Below are 9,207 nucleotides of genomic sequence, written 5' to 3' on the forward strand. Positions count from 1 at the left end.
AGGACAGTAGTGAACCCTGCCATGAGGGTAGAAAACTCGAGCATAATGATAGTAACACCGATAAGCACGGTTCACCTGTTCAATCTTGTCTCGGTGCTTCTGCTATGAAAGATCACGGTTAGGTAACTACCCATGACTATCTATCCTAAAATGAAGGAACAAGCCAGCATATCCTAGTTATCCTTGCGACTCATTTTGACTCGAAAAACATTTGAAACAAGTCCCATTCTAGCATCGTATAACCATGCTCTGATACCACCTTTGTGACACCCCCGATCGTAGATGACCGGAAATGACACGGTCGATGTTCCTCGATGGTCGATCCGAGTTCTCAGAATACTTCTGATCGCCTTAGACCAACAACCAAAGAACACCAACGCTCCTATCAGATATCACTCTAGGCTTTTCAACCCGAAAAAGCAATACCGATAGTTAGTTCGTCCGGACAAGGACTAATATCATATGGAACCCGTACTTAAAAAAAACATTATTTATATGTCATTTAAAATCATCTTACAAATTTGTTATAAATTAACCTCGAGGTTTTCGGTCAATAAATCTTATAAATAAGAAATATCAAAATGCCTTTGCAAGGATAATAAAACTACCGCTGGCTAATGCTGTTCCTTCCCGTCCTAGAGTAAGGTATCCCGCCTATTGGTTACCTGCATCACAAATGAGTCATGAGTAACTAGTTTACTCAGTGAGCCTAGTCCCGCACCCCAACATATATTAATAATATCTCAAGCAATCAATTTCATTTGTATGCAGTGGAAATATATTCCATAACTGAATATTTATATATAAGGTCTATCCTTTCATCATTGTGAATCTAATCATATACCTCACTTCCTATTCCCGTCTCTTATATCATTCATATAATCATATATATATACCAGACCCGAGAAACCACAAAGGCTAAACGAGTCTAGCGAGTTAGCATCACCATCATCGCCATCAGATATTCAAAAAAATGAACATCTAACGCTGCATGCAGTTACACGGCCTCCAGGGTGCGACCCCATCATCGTGTCTTCGTGACCTTGTTCCATATCGCAGGACCAATTCACGGTAATCATCATTCATACGGGAATATTTTGAAAGACAGGTTTATAATAAGACTTCACATGATTAATACTTCAATACTTAATTATATTTAATACTATACATATGTATTAGTACTTGAGAACAAATACTAAGGTTTGGAATAAACTTCTATGATCATTCATAAATATTTAATAAGTGTTTACACTAAGTAAACACCTTACCAATTCAATATTGATCAAGAGACAAAGCCTATCAATCATCTACAATCAGTACGTTCAATCAAGAAATATATATTCACTACTCATCACTCATCTATCTAGACTCACCTTTGATTCCATGAGATTGGCTAAGGAAGACTATACTCGAGCTCAAGCTAATCACACTCAGCTTCTGGAATATTCTCGATTTAAAACCACCACAAGGATCCGGCTGATCCGAACACTATCCTTGACCATCTGTCCCAATAACAGAACGGTTGGAACAAAGGTTAATCAGTCCGGTTCAGCCCCACAGTTCAAGATTCAGGACAGCTACTAAGGCAAGTTCAAGGCAGCTTCAGTTCGGTTCAAACATAAATCATTTCAGCTAAGTTAGATGCTAGGGGACCATGAACTGAACTAATATAAATCCACACAAGGGATTAAGAAATTAATCCAGAGAGGAAGAAAAACAACTCAGCCAGCTGGTTACAATCTAAACTGATCTGGATCAAAAGGCAAAACAGTTTACCGGTTCAAATCAAACACTGTCTGAACTTAACTGATACTCCACTTTAAGATGAAGCCACGCCAAACCTAATCAGTACCACATCAAGAAAATGTCGGACTCAATCAGAACAAAGCTGAACCGCAGTCAATCCAACAGAAATGCTCACATAAAACTAATCCACACAACAACTTACATCTTTACCGATTAAAATCAAAGGCTGAAGAACATGGGTGATTCTCAACTTCAGGACACCAAATCTCCAACTCTTTACCACACAAATACTCACTGATTAAAGTCACAAGATGGTGATAAAGGGTCTTCCAAGCTCCCTTCTCTTCTCTTATTTTTTTCTGAATTTTTCATGTATTTTCCTCACAGATTTTTCTCTCTTTCTTTCTCTCTTTCTCTCTGAATTTTTCTTTCTTGTTTCTGAGATGAATGAGCTCGACCAGGAAGAGGACAATGTAATAAATGACAGGGGAAACAGCAGGAAAAGAGTCAGCAAGAAAGGACAAAAGTTTCAGATCAGTATGAGACATGTGGTGAGCTGAATCACACTTTCCTTCCCATGAAGTAATGTCATTTCCTTTCCATGAAGAAACTTCAAGCAGGTGTGCAACTCACATGACTTTAATGTAGCAAGCAAGCTGGAAGGTGCAAGTCACATGTTCAGGTCAGGAAGGAAGCAAGCAGCCAGGCAGCACATGACATGCACATGACTCGCAAGCAACTGAAAGTATTCAAGACCAGTTTTCGATAAAATGTTTCCCGTCCGTCGGTTCTCGTCCAGCTTAGATAAAACTCGACCATAATAATTAACACTTGGTCAGAAGTATTAAGAGTAGGTACTTTGGCCTCGAGACAGTCCCATCAAGAATAATTTACCGGGTCGATTTTTATTTTTTAATTCTGGTCGAACCAACTCCGAACTGGTCGAGCGGGATTTTTCTCGACCAAAATCCTATCCACTCGTGAGGGTCTTTACATTCTTCCCTCCTCAAAATAATTCGTCCCCGAATTCTGAAAACATAGATGTACACACTTTACAGAACACTGTCTCTGAAAGGAGTTCTGGATATTAGCTTTGAAATTATCTTCATTTGCCCATATCAAAACAACTCATGGTCGATCCCTTGATTCCCCAAACCGATCCTTTCTTTTCTGAGCAGCCACTTTCAAGATAACCAAATTCTTTACTCTGCACAATTCTTGTCAACTGCGGTCTGTATACTTTTTCTAACAATCTTGTCTCTGTAGACTATCACATCTCAACATTTTCTATCTGGCTTTCTCCCATAACAGCAACATGAAATTTGGAACGTTAGGTGATGTGCCATACGTGAAAGTAACATCTCCAGTCTGGTCAATGTTAACTTTATTAACCGTGCAACAATCAAACAAGAACATGCACGATCAATCACGCCAACATGATTCGGACCAGGGGTGCTACTCTCAAATAAACACACTCACCCATTCCAAAAATAATTTCACTTACAATATTCTTTACACTTCTGATCTATCTGAGAAGCTCTTCATAATCTTCTGACTACTACTAGAACTCGGCAAGAACATCTTGGTTAGATCCCTAGGCTATGGCAGCGAATCCAGGTTCAACAAGAATATTGTACAACTTACTTCTAGATAGCAACAACTCTGCCAATTCCTTAAGCATAACTTCAAATTCTCTAGCTATCTGATTGTTCACTATATTCTGATCCTTGTCATCTTCTCTTTTCTTAATGATCAAGATAATGGAATACACATCTTCACCTTTTCCCAAAAAGTCTTCAACTCCCAAGACTGATACGAACATGCTCCAACACTTGGTAGAATACCATTGTAGGCCATTGGCGACTAGTCTTCTTCCAAAAACAATTATTTCCTCAACATCCTAATTGAGCTCGGTAGCTAGATAGCCAATCTCACTCTAGATAGAAACAAACCGCTCCAATGGAAGTACTAAGGAATGGGTATGGGATACGAAGGCATACCATAACTCTAAATGGCAGCCAGTACTTCCACGAATAAGAACAGTGTACCTGAATTCACTAAAGTGAATCCTTCCTAAAACAATGACACTACCCGAGAACTACATCTATGTGTTGTTCCCGCATCAAACACAATATGGGCGGAAAATTCCGTCCATAGGCAAGGTCTCATACGACACCATGATCACTCCTTCACTTATTTATTTAATCATTCATAAATTTTTAAAATGCACACAACACGCAATGGGATAAGAAGCAAACCTGTGATTGGACCTTTTCAGAGGTTTTGATGGTCCAGTCAACTATAAAGTGTAGGCTCTACCCAAATAGCCTAACACTTGGATGTGGACTAACGGTAAGGAAGCGTGAACAAGTCCAACTACTGGTACCCTAGGTATATGTAAAGGAACCGGGTAACTTTATGGGCAAGGGTAAAATAATCATCCTTACTCTTCACAAGGGAATCACTGAAGCGCATTGATGCAAATAATCAAGAATTTCTCGCACTTGGACGATCCCGACTATGCTGTCCTGGCATGTCACCACCATAACAACTCAGCCTCCTCGATCTTGATCTGATGAAACATACACCCAAAATCATCCCCAACGACTTACTTAACTCACTTCTTGAAACTGACCTTTGATCTACAGCGGTTGGACAATAAATGGTATGCATGACTTGGTTAACTTCTTCAGAAATAATAGCTTCTTTAACATTCACGTCATACTCTAACATCTCCTCAAAGCTTTGAAACTCCATGGTCTTTTATCTACTCCAAAATTCTTGGCTAAGTTCCCAAAGATTTTCCGTATGATCTTTGGCTTATTCTCCAAACCATAATCGATGAATGAAATTCACTCAACCACATATCTCGTTGCTGAAGTTGTTGTATATGATTAAATCGACCAGAACCTTCTGGCGGAAACATCCCACTGTACCAACTCCGTAAACTGAATCTTCAATCTGTCCCATATCTTGTGTAGAAAATTCTACTTCTTGAACTCATGAAATCTGTCCAACTCGAACTCAACTCTCTGAAGTAATTCTTGACTCTCGACCAACAACTCATAGCGTTCATCTCCAAATAGCTTGCTGCCAGATCCTTCTTGTAATTCTCTGAACAACGGCCACGTGAATATTCTGCTCTGAGTGTTGGAACCCAAATCTGCCTCAAGCCAAAGTATACTTCGAATGGTTTATTCCTTCTTCAGTATCTTATGGTCCCAACTTCTTCTTCTTTGCATCATAAGCTTCATGATATTCCGTTGAAAACAGAATGCTTCTGGTGCTTCCATCATCTTGTAATACAGTCAAACCATCTCTTCCTCCAACGCTAAGCTTGAAACAAATGCTTAAGAAATCATGCTTGTATGGCTCTGGTGCTTGTACGTCTTAGCATGAGCCGGTTAGACTTGAAAAACCGGAATAATAAGTGCATCTATGTGATCAAGTATAGTCGAATCGCTCTGAACCGGATCACAAACAACACCCACCTTGACATCGATAACACACGAGTCCGGAGATGTATTCGATGTATCAGTTATGTCCCATATATCTCTCTAAAGAATTGGCATCCCCACTAGAACTCAAAAGAACGACAGGAAGGCATGACGTTACTGACTCCTAAAAGGACAGTAGTGAACCCGGCCATGAGGGTAGAAAACTCGAGCATAATGATAGTAACACCGATAAGCACGGTTCACCTGTTCAATCTTGTCTCGGTGCTTCTGCTATGAAAGATCACGGTTAGGTAACTACCCATGACTATCTATCCTAAAATGAAGGAACAAGCCAGCATATCCTAGTTATCCTTGCGACTCATTTTGACTCGAAAAACATTTGAAACAAGTCCCATTCTAGCATCGTATAACCATGCTCTGATATCACCTTTGTGACACCCCCGATCGTAGATGACCGGAAATGACACGGTCGATGTTCCTCGATGGTCGATCCGAGTTCTCAGAATACTTCTGATCGCCTTAGACCAACAACCAAAGAACACCAACTCTCCTATCAGATATCACTCTAGGCTTTTCAACCCGAAAAAGCAATACCGATAGTTAGTTCGTCCGGACAAGGACTAATATCATATGGAACCCGTACTTAAAAAAAAAACATTATTTATATATCATTCAAAATCATCTTACAAATTTGTTATAAATTAACCTCGAGGTTTTCGGTCAATAAATCTTATAAATAAGAAATATCAAAATGCCTTTGCAAGGATAATAAAACTACCGCTGGCTAATGCTGTTCCTTCCCGTCCTAGAGTAAGGTATCCCGCCTATTGGTTACCTGCATCACAAATGAGTCATGAGAAACTAGTTTACTCAGTGAGCCTAGTCCCGCACCCCAACATATATTAATAATATCTCAAGCAATCAACTTCATTTGTATGCAGTGGAAATATATTCCATAACTGAATATTTATATATAAGGTCTATCCTTTCATCATTGTGAATCTAATCATATACCTCACTTCCTATTCCCGTCCCTCATATCATTCATATAATCATATATATATACCAGACCCGAGAAACCACAAAGGCTAAACGAGTCTAGCGAGTTAGCATCACCATCATCGCCATCAGATATTCAAAAAAATGAACATCTAACGCTGCATGCAGTTACACGGCCTCCAGGGTGCGACCCCATCATCGTGTCTTTGTGACCTTGTTCCATATCGCAGGACCAATTCACGGTAATCATCATTCATACGGGAATATTTTGAAAGACAGGTTTATAATAAGACTTCACATGATTAATACTTCAATACTTAATTATATTTAATACTATACATATGTATTAGTACTTGAGAACAAATACTAAGGTTTGGAATAAACTTCTATGATCATTCATAAATATTTAATAAGTGTTTACACTAAGTAAACACCTTACCAATTCAATATTGATCAAGAGACAAAGCCTATCAATCATCTACAATCAGTACGTTCAATCAAGAAATATATATTCACTACTCATCACTCATCTATCTAGACTCACCTTTGATGAGATTGGCTAAGGAAGACTATACTCGAGCTCAAGCTAATCACACTCAGCTTCTGGAATATTCTCGATTTAAAACCACCACAAGGATCCAGCTGATCCGAACACTATCCTTGACCATCTGTACCAATAACAAAACGGTTGGAACAAAGGTTAATCAGTCCGGTTCAGCCCCACAGTTCAAGATTCAGGACAGCTACTAAGGCAAGTTCAAGGCAGCTTCAGTTCGGTTCAAACATAAATCATTTCAGCTAAGTTAGATGCTAGGGGACCATGAACTGAACTAATATAAATCCACACAAGGGATTAAGAAATTAATCCAGAGAGGAAGAAAAACAACTCAGCCAGCTGGTTACAATCTAAACTGATCTGGATCAAAAGGCAAAACAGTTTACCGGTTCAAATCAAACACTGTCTGAACTTAACTGATACTCCACTTTAAGATGAAGCCACGCCAAACCTAATCAGTACCACATCAAGAAAATGTCGGACTCAATCAGAACAAAGCTGAACCGCAGTCAATCCAACAGAAATGCTCACATAAAACTAATCCACACAACAACTTACATCTTTACCGATTAAAATCAAAGGCTGAAGAACATGGGTGATTCTCAACTTCAGGACACCAAATCTCCAACTCTTTACCACACAAATACTCACTGATTAAAGTCACAAGATGGTGAGAAAGGGTCTTCCAAGCTCCCTTCTCTTCTCTTATTTTTTTCTGAATTTTTCATGTATTTTCCTCACAGATTTTTCTCTCTTTCTGTTGTAAAAGAAGGGTTTGAGACTGAATATTTTGTGTGTATTATTAATCATCAAAAGGGGTTCCTTATATAAGGATTACAAGATAGAGATAAATGGAAAGTATACATATCCTAATCCTACTAGATTTAGGATAACTACTAAATACATAAAAGGAAAGATTACATCTACTAGGAAAAGGAAAAGGTTTCCTTTTCTCTCTAAGCTTGTGGCCGCCTCTCTCTCTCTTGAAGTTGGCTCTCTCTCTCTCCTCTTGGACACGGCCGCGGTTGGGCCTGATCATGGCCGTTGGGCCTTCTTCTCTTCTTGTCTTGGTTAATGGCAATCCACACATGTTTTATAACACTCCCCCTTGGATGCCATAACCATACAGGATTTGTAGTACGCTCTAATGTTGCCTCATTAAAACCTTATCAGGAAAACCCTAGTGGGACAAAACCATGATGAAGGAAAAAGAGTACAACACGCACTACTCCCCCTGATGTGAACCTCGGTGTAGGTTCTACATACTACGCATCTTGATGCGTGATCTATCCTGTAGGTATAGAATGGGAGTAATCGGTCAGTTTCTGTACTGAACCGTAATTGAGACCACTTAGACCTCTTAGGTCGTTTCTCATGTCCTTTGACATTGAGTGTCCCGTTTAAAGCATGTGTGCTAAGTAATGTGAATCACATTGTCCTTGGGGATCACTTGTTGGTCTTTACAAAACGTGTTTTGCATGTGTCCATGGTCTAGACGTATTTGTCTACTTTCAAACTCTTTACTTTAGTCGGATAGACTAAGTACTTATGGACAGTTATCATTCGACCATGTTTCAATCTGGTCGATCCATGTCTAGTTCATAAGCCACGTCCATACTTGTCCACTTATTAATCTTATGAGTGTTCAATGATTATTGCTTTGAGGTTTTATAATCTCTTATCATGGCTCTTAGGCCGAACACACTCTCATGTATGGACATCGATCTTTCTTACCTTAGGTAATGCCTTATTCTTTGCGTTCATATCTTAATGACGCCTCATGACCTTAGGTCATAGATCATATAAGCTTTATGGACTATAATACTTCTTTGGTATCCAACATATTAGGTGTCTCCTTTTAATCTTATGACAAAGCTTTATGGAGTTCATACAGCAGCAGACCATTCTGCTATGCTGGATCCTTAAGGGATCTAATGTCGGATTACAACCTGTTGGTTGATCCTTTATACTAGCCGTGATCAAGAAGGTTCAGACGCTTCTTAGGTCTAAAAGCTGGACGTGTCTAGAAGAACTGGACGCTCTTTGAGCTGATAGGCCGGACGTCTTTAGCCTGAGGGCTGGACGCTTTTGGCCAGAGAGCCGGATGCTCTCAGCTGGTGTGCTGGACGTTTTAGCCAGTCACCCATATAGATTTCATTCTATATCTACTAACCTCCTTTAGGTTTAGTATAAGCACAAGGAATTTCTTTATAAAACCTCTTATGTATATGGACTGTTTATTGGATTGTCTTTTATACAACTCCAAAATCAATGATCATGTGTGATCAATTTCTTTTACTATATGCAGCTGCTGTTTAGTTCATGAATCAGCTTAGGAACAAAGCTGTTCTCTTATCTTATATTATCTTATCCAGTGATCCATATGCTGCTTACTACATCAGTGTATATATTTCTTTCTTATGACCAGACTTTTGTCAATTTCGAATT

Source organism: Brassica rapa, unplaced genomic scaffold (assembly GCF_000309985.2).
Source record: "Brassica rapa cultivar Chiifu-401-42 unplaced genomic scaffold, CAAS_Brap_v3.01 Scaffold0259, whole genome shotgun sequence".
NCBI lineage: Eukaryota > Viridiplantae > Streptophyta > Magnoliopsida > Brassicales > Brassicaceae > Brassica > Brassica rapa.